The following is a 15,810-nucleotide window of genomic DNA, read 5'->3' as shown; positions in this document are numbered from 1 at the left end:
AACCTTATTTAACTCTTTTCCTTGCTACTTAACCACACTCTGGCTCACTTTGTGAGAGGCTGCCTAACTGAAGCCTACTCTTGAGTGGCCTTTTGCATATTTCTTACCTTTATGATTAGCAAGTTGGGCTGTAATGGTAGCATAGTCAGTATGGCAGAAGGACAGTAGAGCAAATGCTGAAGCAAAGATAGCAACAACACTGAAAGTACAGAATCAAAGATGGTCACTCCAGAGGTGGCACATCCATAAGAGTGCCAGGGCTTGATGTCCGGGAGCCTCAGATTCCATTGTTGATTGAGTAGGCCAGTGAGTAAGTCCTCTAAAAGACTTCTGAGACTGGAAAATATGACTTGCTCTTGCTTTTTGCTATCTGTGATTGCCACTGCTTAATGCTGCCAAAGGCAAGATTATTAAAAGCTGTAAAGTGCTAAGGCTGCTGGTGGATGAAGCTCAGAAGAAATATGCCCTCCCACCTGAGTGTCGGAGGCACCAGTCTTAAACCTGCACGGTAGCTTGTGGATATTTTAGTGCTAATCCTTTAGGTTAATGGGTCCTACACCTAGGCCTTGCACCCCCAATGGTCAAGATTTCCAGGTGAGCTTCTGCTGTTCACAGTTCTATTCACACAGAGCAAAGTTAGTTCTTGGTTAACAAAATGGATTAAATCAGTCTCTAGTGTCTTTTATAAAATACAAATTTTCAAAAAACGTATTTACAAATAATATTCAAAATAACAATAAAGCAGTGAAAACATGAATTAATCAACTGAACAATACTCATAGATGTGGGGAACTTGTAATGTAGAAATGTAGCTAGTATGTTATTGGTCCCAGTGAAAAATATAATGTATAGGATAGACATTTTTGGACAGTTAGGACTATCATAAAAGACTCTTGAAATACTGGAAATATCAAACTCAGAAGGGAAAAGTGTATTTCCATTGGGTCAGGTGCAATCACCATATATATGACATTTAAAATTTTTTTGAAATTAAAAACACACTGATAATAGTAATATTTTGAAACAGAAAGTAAATCAATGTATTGAAAAACAAGAGTGTAACATTTGAAATCTTGTGAACACTTTCAAAGGGTCCAACATAGTTAGAATTATAATAATTTAAACAAAAGTGAAATAAATGCAATCACAGAAATATTTAAAATGATATATCATAATGATAGGATGAACAAAAGTACACAATCATTACAATAGTATTAGAAAAATAGTTAATGAAATTTAATAATTACACAAATATATACTGTAAAGAAATTGAACAAGAATGAATGTATTTTAAAATAATCAGGGATTATGTGACAACTCATCTGTAATATGATATATGCAAGTGAGATATTAGTAAATCTTCCTTCTTGATATTTGCAATACATATATTACTGGACTCAGCATCCAGAGAATTAAAGCAGTAAGTAATGAGATGTGTTTACCTTACAAAAGAATAAGTAAAATAATCTCTATTTAAAGATGATATCATCTTATATACATAAAGCTATAAGTAACAAATTCTAAATATAGTACCCACAGAAAATTAAACATCTAAGAACCATTAAGTTTATTTAAATTACAGAAAAAATATGTATATATTAGTGATCTCTATAGGTTAAAGATAAATGTACAATGCTTTGCATATTAATGAATAATTAGTATGAAAAGGTGATCCCAAAACCCTACTGACAAACCTTATTCATTGTCAGAAATAACTGAAAGATTTGGTGACATGAGACCTAATGAAAAAAATATATTTATCTTTGAATTTTGCTATCTGGAATAATAAACTATATTGATAATCTATTTTTAAAATCAGTAATATTTTAATGAGTCATTAAATATAATCAAAATCTTTCCTATACTCACTGAATTAAACTCACAGAGCAAAACTTCATAATTGTAGGTCCTGCAATGCCTCAAAATTTTGCTTATTTGAGTCTGACTATTTTTAGTGGATGCAGCTTATCATTTTATTGATATCAAGGCCCAGGACACATCCAGGGCGAGTTTAATGCAGCATCAAATCAGTGCTGCCTTCTCCAAGCAGCATTTGATATTCAAACACTAATGCTTTCCTTATCTCATCCTAATTTAAACTCTGCAAATTTCTGTTTCTCAAAGTCTTGTTTCCCATTATCAAAGAAAAAGCTGATTTTTTTCTATGTGGACAACTTCTAGTTTGCAGATATAATGATCACACCAAACAACAATTTTGAATTGTTTATCAGCTTTTAAAAGAGTAGCCTAGGAATCTGTGTATAGTAGGTATGATAACAGTTGACTAAATAAATGATAACCAATCTATAATCTGTAAACACAGAGATTAGGCATAGGGACTAGGGGAGCACATGGATCTCCCTGGGAGGGAGAAAAAGAATAGATTTTATTGGTGGACCGGAGCTAGGTGGGGAATTGGATCAGGAAGATCATGTGGAAAGCAGGGAGGGGGGGTAGGATTGAGGCAGAGAATGTAGGAAAAGAGAGAAATAGAATTGAAGAGCATTTACGGGGCAGTATGGAAACTAGTGAAGTGAAAACTTCCTAAAATATATCAAGGCCAGCTAAGGTAGTCTGCAAATAATGAGGGAGATAGGGCCCTTACTGGTCATTCCTTGTCACTAAACGATGCTTCTAGAGCTAGGACTGGGTTTCATCCAATTGAGTAGTTAGATGAAAGTGTCTCATGGAAATACCCAAACAATCGAGTCTGTTGAGAAGACAATAGGTTTCTCTCCACAGCTGACAATGAGGTCCTGTTGCTGAAGATATCACTCACACAGTTCACTGAACATGAAGAGGTTGACCTGATGACTACATAGAATCTTTATCCCATATTCTACTAGTGTCTATGACACAGAAAAGTACTCTGGAGGTTGTAAGATGAACTGCTAATCAGCATTATTAATAAAAAAAAAAAAAACCTGGAGCCAGATATTGGAGTTAACACTGAGAGATCAGAGGAATAGGACATGCCACAGCCAACCTCACCTTGCCAAGCCTCAGCCTCCAGAGAGACCTACTTCGTATAGACTCATGCCTACATGCCTTTCTGTCCCTACCCTCTTATTTCCTCTCTCCACCCAGCTACATCACTTATTGTCTTTCTGTACAGACCTCCAGACCACTGTGGTTAGTGCTGGGATTAAAGGCATGTGCCATCATGCCTGGCTCTGTTGCCAATGTTACCTTGAACTCACAGAGTTCTGGATGGATCTCTGCCTCCTGAATGCTAGGATTAAAGGCCTGTGCTATCACTGCCTGGCTTCTATGTTTAATATAGTGGCTGGCTTTTTCCTCTGACTTTCAGATAAGCTTTATCAGGGTACACAATATATTGAGTGACACAATATATCACCACAGGAGGTAACCAAAGAAGAAGCATAAATACTAACACAAACACCAAACCTTGGACTTACTCTCTGTCCTGGCTACAAAATATGTTAGGACAATGGTGGCACACAAATCTTGTGTCTGATTTGACTGAAGGCCTATTCCATGAGATCAAACTATGTAACATCAATCTTAATAGACCTTGTTAATAAAAATGAAACCAGGGCCAGGCATTGGGGTGAATCCTGGAAGATCAGAGAGAGAGAACACAAATCACCGATGACCTCCCCTTGCCAACTTCTCAGCTGATCCTGTATCCTTGAACTGGAAGCCTCTGAGTCCTCACCTGAATGGATCTCAGTAGACTGCTGCTAAAAGCCTAAAAGTTTAACCAGGCTCTGGTTCCGACAGCCAAAGCTTTATGAAAATATCGAGACCTTGGAACACACAGCTCTAAATGGAATGTTTTCATAAACTCTCTCTACTCAGAGCTCAAGGAACCCCACAGAAGAGAAGGCAGATAGAGTGGGGAGAGAGACTAGATGGAGGATACCAGGAGAATTATGCTCTCAAAAACAACTGAGCAAAGCTCATATGAACTCTCAGGGACTGAAGGGGTAAGCACAGGTCTGCACCATATATATATATGTGTGTGTGTGTGTGTGTGTGTGTGTGTGTGTGTGTGTATGTATGTATGTATGTATGTATGTATATATATATATATATGTATATAATAGCTTTAATTTTAATATGCTTATGGGACTCCTGAATGCATAAACTAGTGGATCTCTGATTCTTTTGCCTTCTCTCAGGACTCTTATTCTTCTGCTGATCTGTCTTTTCCAACTTTGATATGATGGCTTTGTTTTATCTCAATATATTTTATGTTGTTAAAAAATGAATGCTGATTGTAAAAGGGAGGTAGGGGTGGCTAGGGGAGTGGAGGGAGGGGAGACTGTGGTCAGGGTGTATTGAAAATTAGAAATAAATAAATAAATAATAAATAAATAAAAAGATAGATAGATAAATAAGATGATAAAAAGCAATAACAAGCAAATTAAATATGTTAAAGTGCCAGAAAGTCCTAACATGACTATTTTTTCCCTCAAATTTCTCTCCTAAATCTTGTCTATGATAAATAATTAATAATATTCATAAATTTTAACACAAAGCTAGATACTCGTATAGTATATCTGGCAGATGAAAAAAATAGAACCTATAAAAAGAAACTAAAATTTGGCCCCAGACTTCCCTTCTGGACCAGAGGTAAGTGTCCTGGCTCAGCCCGGACCCAATCCCTGGGCACCAGCCACTCCGGGAAAGACCTGCCCAACTTGCCCCCAGGTTCTGGCCACTGGGCAGGTTCCCTTCTAGCCCCACCGGGAAGGATCCCCTTCTCCAAGCCCCCAGGCAGCCCCTGCAATCTCCGTGCCCTGCCCCCAGGCCCATCAGCCCGAGACCCCAGCCACTTCCTGAGACCTAGAGACCAGCTGTCAGCTCCCATTCTGCCCCGGACTTAACTTCTGGACCAGAGAGAGCTCCCATCCTGCCCCGGAGTTCCCATTTGGACAAGAAATCTCCCATCTAGACAAGAAAGAGAGAGAGACTTCCTGAACCTGTCAGCTCTGTCTGAACCAAGTGTGCTTGATAAGACCAAGAACGAACCACAAGGAGATGGGCAGACGTCAAGGCAGAAGTATATACAACAAAATGAAGAGCAATACAGCATCACCAGAATCTAGCCCTCCTCCAACATCTAGACCTGAACATCAAAAATTGGAAGAAGCAGAAGAAAAATGCCTTATGAATAACATCATAAAGAAGGTAGAGGCTTGTGTAGAGGAGAAGACAAAAAAATGGGAAGAATGCTATGAACAACTAGAGGAATGGGCAAACAAATTAGAAGAAAACAATAAAGTCCTGGAAGAAAACAATAAAGTACTGAAAGAAAATCATGAAAAAGCAATGAAACAAATGAAGGAAACAGTCCAAGACCTAAAAAGGGGAATAGAAAAAATAAAGAAGACACAAACAGAGGGAATGCTGGAAATAGAAAATCTAAGGAAAAAAATCTGGAACTTCAGATGCAAGTATAACCAACAGAATGCAAGAGATGGAAGAGAGGATCTTTGGCGTTGAAGATACAGTAGAAGAAATAGATTCATCAGTCAAAGAAAACACTAAAGCCAACAAAGTCAAGAACCAAAATGTCCAAGAAATGTGGGACACCATGAAAAGACCAAACCTACAAATAATAGGGACAGAAGAAGGAGAAGAATACTAACTCAAAAGCACAGAAAATATATTCAACAAGATTATAGAATAAAACTTTCCCAACTTAAAGAAGGAAATGCCTATGAAGATACGAGAAGCCTATAGAATACCAAACAGACTAGACCCCAAAAAAAAGTCCCCTTGCCACATAATAATTAAACAACTAAACATACAGAATAAATAAAGAATATTAAGAACAGCAAAGGAAAAAGGCCAAGTGACTTATAAAGGCAAACCCATCAGAATAACACCCAATTTCTCAATGGAGACTTTGAAAGCCAGAAGGACCTGGACAGATGTAATGCAGACACTAAGAGACCATGAATGCCAGCCCAGACTAATATACCCAGCAAAACTTTCAGACCTCATAGATGGAATGAACAAGACATTCCAAGACAAAGCCAGATTTAAACAATACTTATCCACAAACTCAGCCCCACAGAAAGCACTAGAAGGAAAATTCCAAACTAAGGAAGTCAGATACACCCTCGAAAACACAGGCAATAGATAAAGCCACAGCAGTAAACCCCAAAGAAGAGAAGTACACACACACTACCACCAAAAAAATAACAGGGATGAACAATCACTGGTCATTAATATCCCTTAATATCAATGGACTTAATTCACCTATAAAAAGGCATAGACTTACAGAATGGATATGAAAGCAGGACCCACCTTTCTGCTGCATACAAGAAACAAATCTCAAATTCAAAGATAGACACTACCTAAGAATAAAAGGCTGGGAAAAGACTATCCAATCAAATGGTCTTGAGAAACAAGCGGGGTGTAGCCATCCTGATATCCAGCAAAATAGACTTCAAACTAAAATCAATCAAAAGAGATCAAGAAGGGCATTACATACTCATCACAGGAAAGATCTACCAAAATGAAGTTTCAATTCTAAACATTTATGCCCCAAACATAAGGGCACCCACATATGTAAAAGAAATATTACTAAAGCTTAAACCACATATAAAACCCCACACATTAAGAGTGGGAAATCTCAACACTCCACTTTCACCACTGGACAGATCACCCAAATTGAAACTTAACAGAGAAATAAAGGACTTAACTGATGTCATGACCCAAATGGAACTAATAGATCTCTACAGAACATTCCATCCTAACAAGAAAGAATATACCTTCTTCTCAGCACCCCATGGAACCTTCTCTAAAATCGACCACATACTTGGCCACAAAGCAAATCTCAACAGATACAAAACAATTGGAATAACCTCCTGTGTTCTATCAGACCACTATCATTTAAAGTTAGATTTCAACAACAACAAAAACTACAGAAAACCTACAATCTCATGGAAACTGAATAATGCTCAACTGAATCACCAATGGGTTAAGGAAGAAATAAAGAAAGATAGTAAAGACTTCCTAGAGATCAATGAAAATGAAGACACCACATAACCAAACTTATGGGACACTATGAAAGCAGTGCTAAGAGGGAAATTCATAGCACTAAATGCCCACATAAAGAAGTTGGAGAAATCTCACACTAGTATCTTAACTATAAGTTGTGTCTGAAAGCTCTAGAACAAGAAGAATCAAAGTATCCCAGGAAGAATAGACGCCAGGAAATTATCAAAGTGAGAGGTGAAATTAATAAATTAGAAACTAAGAGAATAATACAAAAAATTAATGAAACAAAGAGTTGGTTCTTTGAGAAAATCAACAAGATAGACAAGCCCTTATCCAAACTAACCAAAAGACAGAGAGAGAGAATCCAAATCAACAAAATCAGAAATGAAAAGGGGGACATAACAACAGACATTGAGGAAATCCAGAGAATCATCAGGTCATACTTCAAAAACCTCTACTCCACAAAACTGGAAAATCTAAAAGAAATGGATAATTTTCTAGATAAGTACCACATACCTAAGTTAAATTAAGACCAAATAAACTATTTAAATACTCCAATAACCCCTAAGAAATAGAAATAGTCATTAAAAGTCTCCCAACAAAAAAAGGCCAAGGACCAGATGGTTTCAGCGCAGAATTCTACCAGATCTTCAAAGAAGAGTTAATATCAATACTCTCTAAATTGTTCCACACAATAGAAACAGAAGGAACTTTACCAAACTCCCTCTATGAGGCTACAATTACCCTGATTCCTAAACCAAACAACGATACAACAAAGAAAGAGAACTACAGACCGATCTCCCTCATGAACATTGATGCAAAAATACTCAATAAAATACTGGCAAACAGACTCCAAGAACACATCAAAACAATTATCCACCATGATCAAGTAGGCTTCATCCCAGGGATGCAAGGGTGGTTCAACATACGAAAGTCGGTCAATGTAATACACCATAAAAACAAACTCAAAGAGAAAAACCACATGATCATCTCACTAGATGCAGAAAAGGCATTTGACAAAATCCAACACCCCTTCATGATAAAGGTCTTGGAGAAATCAGGAATACAGGGAACATACCTAAACATAATAAAGGCAATTTACAGCAAGCCAACATCCAACATCAAATTAAATGGAGAGAAACACAAATCAATTCCACTAAAATCAGGAACGAGGCAAGGCTGTCCATTCTCCCCATACTTATTCAATATAGTACTTGAAGTTCTAGCCAGGGTAATAAGACAACATAAGGAGATTAAGGGGATACAAATTGGAAAGGAAGAAGTCAAGCTTCCCCTATTTGCAGTTGACAAGATAGTATACTTGAGTGACCCCAAAGATTCCACCAAGGAACTGATACAGCTTATAAGTACCTTCAGCAACATAGCAGGATACAAGATCAACTCAAAAAAATCAGTAGCCCTCCTATATACAAAGGACAAAGAAACTGAGAAGGAAATCAGAGATACATCACCCTTTACAAAAGCCACAAATGACATAAAATATCTTGGGGTAACACTAACCAAGCATGTGAAAGACCTATATGACAAGAACTTTAAGTCCCTGAAAAACAAAATTGAAGATGTCAGAAAATGGAAAGATCTCCCATGCTCATGGATACACAGGACTAACATAGTAAAAATGGCAATTTTACCAAAAGCAATCTACAGATTCAATGCAATCCCCATCAAAATACCAACACAATTCTTCACAGACATGGAAAGAATAATATTCAACTTCATATGGAAAAACAAAAAACCCAGGATAGCCAAAAGAATCCTGTATAATAAAACAACCTCTGGACGCATCACAATCCCTGACTTCAAGCTCTACTATAGAGCTACAGTAATAAAAACAGATTGGTATTGGCATAAAAACCGACATGTAGAACAATGGAATCGAATTGAAGACCCTGACATTAACCCACACACCTATGAACATATAATTTTTGACAAAGAAGCCAAAAGTGTACAATGGAAAAAAAAGAAAGCATCTTTAACAAATGGTGCTGGCATAACTGGATATCAACATGTAGAAGGCTGCAAAAAATCCATATCTGTCACCGTGCACAAAACTTAAGTCCAAGTGGGTCAAGGACTTCAACATAAATCCAGCTACTCTGAACCTGCTAGAAGAGAAAGTAGGAAGTAGTCTTGAACACATTGGCATAGGATATCACTTCCTAAATATAACACCGGTAGCACAGACACTGAGACAAACAATCAATCAATGGGACCTCTTGAAACAGGAAGCTTTTGTAGAGCAAAGGATATGATCAACAAGGCAAAGCGAATTAAGAAATGGGCTATAGAACTAAACAGAATTCTCAACAGAGGAAACTCAAATGGCTGAAAAACATTTAAGGAAATGCTCAACATCCCTAATCATCAGGGAAATGCAAATCAAAACAACTCTGAGATATCACTTTATGCCTGACAGAATGACTAAGATCAAAAACACTGAAGACACCTTATGCTGGAGAAGATATGGAACTATGGGAACTCTCCTCCACTGCTGGTGGGAATGCAAGCTTGTATAACCACTTTGGAAATCAATATGATGCTTTCTTAGAAAATTGGGAATCAATCTCCCCCAAGATCCAGCTATACCACTTTTGGGCATAGACCCAAGGAAGGCTCAATCATACCACAAGAGCACTTGCTCAGCTATGTTTCATATCAGCATTGTTTGTAATAGCCAAAACCTGGAAACAACCTAGATGCCCTTCAACTGAAGAATGGATAAATAAATGTGGCACATATACACAATGGAATACTACTCAACAGAGAAAAACAATAACATCATGAGGTTTGCAGGCAAATGGATGGATCTAGAAAAATCATCCTAAGTGAGGTAACCCAGACCCAGAAAGACAAACATGGTATGTACTCACTCATAGGAGGATACTAGATGTGGAACAAGGATGACTGGACTGCTACTCACATCACCAGGGAGGCCACCTGGAAAACAGGACTCCAAGAAAGATACGGGGATCGCCAAATGATGGAGAAATGCCTGAGATCCACATGAACAGCCTGGACATGAGTGGGAGTAATGAAGGGTGAGGGTTGAGGGAAAGAGAGCGGGAGATCCCAGCTGGATCAAGAACAGAGAGGGAGAACAAGGAATAGGAGACCATGGTAAATGAAGACTACATGAGAAAAGGAAGAAACAAAGTGCTAGAGAGGCCTACCGAAATCCACAAATACACCCTCACAATAGACTGCTGGCAGTGGTTGAGAGACAGCCAGAACTGACCTACTCTGGTGATAGGATGGCCAAACACCCTAATAGTCGTGCTAGAAACCCCATCAAATGACTGAGGGATCTGGATGCAGAGATCCATGGCTAGGCCCCAGGTGGAGCGGCGGGAGTCTAACTAGCAAGAAAGAGGAGGGTTTATATGAATGAGAATTGGTGAAACCAAGGTTGGATAAAGCACAAGGACAAATAGCCAAAGAATGGAAACACATGAACTATGAACCAAAGGCTGAGGGGCCCCCAACTGGATCAGGCCCTCTGAATGGGTGAGGCAGTTAATTGGCTAGATCTGTTTGGGAGGCATCCAGGCCAATGAGACTGGGTCCGGTGCTCATTACACGAGTTGGCTGTTTGAAACCTGGGGTTTATGCAGGGTTGCTTGCCTCGACCTGGGAGGAGGTTACTGGACCTGCCTGGACTGAGTTTACCAGGTTGATCTCAGTCCTCGGGTGAGGCTTTGCCCTGGAGGAGATGGGAATGGAGGGTGGGCTGGGGGGAAGGGGAGGGGGACAGGAAGGAGGAGAACAAGGAAATCCGTGGCTGATATGTAGAACTGAATGGTATTATAAAATAAAAGGAAAAAAAACCTAAAAATTTATAAGGTCAGGATACTATCTTGAAACCACCTTTTATTATTCCCTCAGGGACATTTGATTGAAAAAAAATACAATAAACCTGGGTGGTGGTGGCACAAGCATTTAATCCCAGTACTCAGGGGGCAGAGGCAGATAGAACTCTGTGAGTTCAAGCCCAGCCTGGTCTGAAGAGCGAGATCTAGTACAGGCACCAAAATTACACAGAGAAACCTTGTCTCGAAGAACAAACAAAAAAAAGTTAAATTCTAATTTATATTTGCAGTAAACTAAGGTGATTTTTGTAATGTGTAGACTCTGTACTCTAATTTGATATATATTCTACTTTTTACTATAGAAAAAAATTCACAAATAAGCACACACTATTTGAAAGTTGAATGTACTTTCAAGGTTATTAAAATTAATAATTTGTATAAGAATGATATCAAGATTTAGTAAATTATATATGGTACTTGAAAGAAAGTCTTTAAGAATGTAAGCATCAATTTTATTATTTTATACTTTATAGAATATCTGATAAGAAACATACCCTGAACTGGAGATTTTAAGGTCATAAATTCTTGGTACCAAAAACAAATGACAATAAAAACAAACAAATAAACTAATAAGTGAGGTCTCTTGTTTATAAATTATTTCCAGTCTTGAATTCCAGCCAAGAATTTTGATTTTGTAAGCCATCACCTCACCAGCTGTCTTGATCCACCCCTGCCATGCCCTTGGTTTTCCATTTCTCAGTGGTGCATGTGCTCACATGTAAATAATAGATAGGGTACATTAAGACATGGGGTAAATTGAACAGGTTTATTTGGCACTGAGCAAACATCTGCTGTATAAAATCAAAATTAATCGCCATCATGAGTTTTCTGCACTAACTTTTGTCATCCATTTAAAAAATATCTGCTGCTCTAAGGAACGCTAATAAAACACACACACACACACACACACACACACACACACACACACACACACACACATTCATTAGAACTTGAGCCCTCAGCTCTCAGGGTCAGAATTCTGTGACACTGAACTCCAAAGCAATTGCATTTCTCATCATTTTTTGATCTCTCAAAGTTAGGTAGGGCTAAATAAAAATAGAATCAGAATGAGGGTCCTCATCTTCCCTGAAGTCTTTGCTGCTCCTTCGGTGATTCTTCAGGAACCACTGCTGTAAACTCTGAAGTGAAATAGGCCCCTCTTTTTCACTGTCTAACTATCCTCCTTCATTGTGCCCTTATTCTTTAATACTGGAGCATTTCAGTTCATGATACTTGACAACTAATACCACCAATCTTATTTTCAAATAAGCCATGAAGGCCAATTCTCACTGTTTTGAATAAAAATGAAAATGAAACAATTATGAAAATGATGGATAGTTCTATAAAGAGACTTCATAATCTTTTAAAAGAGAATACAGCATGGATTTGAAAAATATTTACTAGTTGCAACTCAATACTGTATTACCTTTCTATATCTACCTGAAGAATGTACAAATGTTTGGTTCATGTAAATGATGAAAGTTATGGTGGTAAAAACCAGGGACTAGATGATGTTTAGCATATATACACAGAAACTGTGGATATGTCTACCACTTGGATCATATTTTTCAATATAAAGTAAACCAATGTCAATTATATACAACGTGAAATAGCAAGTACATAATAGAAAACTCGGTGAGAATATACCCATTATAGAATTTCTAAGTTCAGTGTTTATGCCACAGCAATGTTTATAAGTCTTCATGTGATTCTAACATGCTCCCTACAAGATTCCTTCTGTTACATTTCTGCTTAAATGCTTATCAGCTAATTACATAATTTGCCTCCCTGCTTAGTAAATTAAAATCTCAATTCTCCTTCTTATAGTGCATTCACTCCAGATGAGTCAACATCTGTACAGAAAGGATAGCAGCCATTCAGCAAGGATGCTGCTGTTTCCCAGAGTGAAATACTGAAAATGTCAGCAGGACTCAATTCAGAGTTGAGTTCTTCACAGCAAAGGTGAAAACAAGCTAAACATATTTAATCAAATATAAAACATACTCTACAAAAAGCAGTAACTATGTATTTTGAGAGAGTGCTAACCTTGACCTTAATTTTTCTTTCTTTTTCATCAGTAAAGTATTGTCTCTTTGTATAGCATTTTGAACATTAGAAGACTTTTCCTATTTTGATCCCTTTTGCGTTATAGCATCCCATAAAGCAGCACAGTTCAATATTAGCATATTTAATTTGCATATAAGAAAACCGTAATGTCTAATTTCTATATGATGTCATGTCCACAAAGCTATGCCACCTTTAATACCTCTCTCTGTGTTTACTTGTGTGCACTGCCCTTTCAATCCTGCAGAACCTGGATTCCAATTTTAATACCTTTAAAGTTGCCAAGAAGGAAGTTGATTTTAAACTATGAGTTTGAAATTGAAAGTCTAAGTGGGAAGAAGTTGCAAATGAAAACTAGGGAGCAGTCTCTAACTCTAGAAACATGTCACAAATGAGGGAGACTCTGCCAGAGTAAAGCTGAATGATTAATCAGTCTATGATTTATCTTATCTTGTTTTTATAATGCAAACATCGTCTCCAGAATATAAGGACTATATATGATTCAATTGTTAACTCTTCAAGTGTCAGGTGGAACTTTATGGCTCTAAAACCAGAACTTGCTAAGTCTCAACTCATTTTCCCCAACTTATTTTCTTCTACAATTTTTTTAAAAATAAATCTTCTCTTCTTTTATCACCTAACATATGCCCTCTTAATAATGATTATTAATGGTTAGGGTCTTAGAGAATGATCAACTTACAAGGGGCTATACTCTTAAAGAACTCTCTCTCTCTCTCCCTCTCTCCCTCTCTCTCTTCCTCCTTCACTCCCTTCCTCCCTGCCTCTCTCCCTCCTGCTATCCCTCCCTCCTGCTGTCCCTCAGTCTTTCTCTATCTTTCCCTTTACTCCCCAATCTCTCTAATAAGGAGACACCACCCTTTCCTAGTGCCCATTTGTTCTTTACCTGACTTCACTTTTCAGAGAAGTATCCAGTAGGAAAAAGAGTATTATTTTTCGCTGTAAGAAGTAACTGAACATTACTATGTTTGTGGGGACAGGCGATTATTTTTCTGACTGAAATCCTCTTAATGTCGAGTAGATTATGTTTCACTAACTCCAGCTGAGTATTATTTAGCGAATTTGTAAAAGTGAACAGCGGCGCACACAGTGATAAAGTGTAATCGTTACTGAAGAGCTCATTTATTTGAAATGGAAAATCAAACAGGAAGTTACTTCTAGATCAATGAACAAAGAAGGATATCAACTATCATTATTATTTCTATATGATGTTAAAAATCTGGTAATAACTACTAGTCACAAGTTTCAAATTTCAAATTATATTAGTTATGATTATGAAAATATCATATTGGTAGGTTAGCCTGTTATTTTGTCATTGCTTGTGCAATATTATGAAGTAGTCATTAAAATAGAGACATCCAGAGAATAATATTTCCCTATTATATTGAATGTTACATTTAGGCACATGGAAATCATCATGGTTGCTGTATTTCTATTAATGACATTAACCTTGTGAAATATTTTAACTTGCAAAAAAAAATGTGTCCTTAAAAATATAGGTTTGAGCCGGGCGGTGGTGGCGCACACCTTTAATCCCAGCACTCGGGAGGCAGAGTCAGGCGGATCTCTGTGAGTTCGAGGCCAGCCTGGTCTACCAAGTGAGTTCCAGGGAAGGCGCAAAGCTACACAGAGAAACCCTGTCTTGAAAACCCAAAAATATATATATATATAGGTTTGCATAGATGTGGTTTTAGCTCCAAGGCATAATGTGTACATATCATTCATGATATCCTAAATTCAATCCCCAAAAATTACAAAAGGAATGTAGATTTGATCAATGAGACAAAATACAGAACCAAGGAATCACTGATAGAAAAGTGAACTCCCAACTAGATGTGAGTGTTTCCCATGGAAAAGGAAATTCAAAGCCAATATATTTAATTGCTCATTTCCTTTATGATTCCTTCTTGAGGACTGGATTATGAGAGAGCTGAAAATGATCAAATATTTTATTAAAATGTCTACTCAACCTCTACATGCAATTGTATTAGCATGCAGTTCTTGTATTCTCTCTAACCTTTATACACTTTCTGCTTCTGACTCCAGGTATTATATATCTATTCTTTTATAGTTTGTCAAGCATTAGATTTAGGTCAGAAAATAATCCTGCAGGGCATCACTTATTCACATATTCAAATACCCCAGTCAAAACTAGATCATTGTCTGAAGTAACAGATTAGTATGGGTTTTTGCAGACTGAAGCCAAGCAAGTCTCTCCTCATTTTCAGATATAACATTACTAGAGGGTATATCAGCAATTGGCAATATTTATTATAATTTGTTTAAAAAAACCTGTAACAAGGAAAATAACACATCAGATATGGCAATGGGGTGTCCAATATTACAAGAATCCTTCAAGTCAATCAAAAAATACAGGTGTTAAAATTTGAAACAGGTAAACCTGGTGTAAAAGCTAGCCCTAGCTTATATAAGTAGACTTTCCCTCTGGACTGGTAAAATCGCTCCACTTTATTTGGAGGTCAAACTGAATTAGATTCATCAGTTTCTGTTTTGTAACTCAACAAAGCATGGGTTATTAGAAATGAAACAATACATAAATATTTAGAAAAATGATAGAGAGTAAAATTGTTATTTAAGACATTCGTTTCCCACAAGTAACAGTTCAGATTTATCAATAAAAACACACACTGCAAGTAAAACTCTGAGACACAATAAGATTAAAGATTGAAAGTTCCTGTAGTGAAAGGCAAATCATTTTTGTTCTTCATAAGAGACAATCTTTCATGAAGAATCTCTTTCACAGGAGTAGGACGAGGGATATTTTCTAACTTTGTAAACACATCTTTCTACATTTTACTTCCCCAAGTACAAAATGAGTGAGCTTCACTGCTCTGTTTCTTGG

This window comes from Peromyscus maniculatus, chromosome 12 (genome assembly GCF_049852395.1).
Source record: "Peromyscus maniculatus bairdii isolate BWxNUB_F1_BW_parent chromosome 12, HU_Pman_BW_mat_3.1, whole genome shotgun sequence".
Lineage (NCBI taxonomy): Eukaryota > Metazoa > Chordata > Mammalia > Rodentia > Cricetidae > Peromyscus > Peromyscus maniculatus.
Note: the sequence above shows the minus strand (reverse complement) of the source record.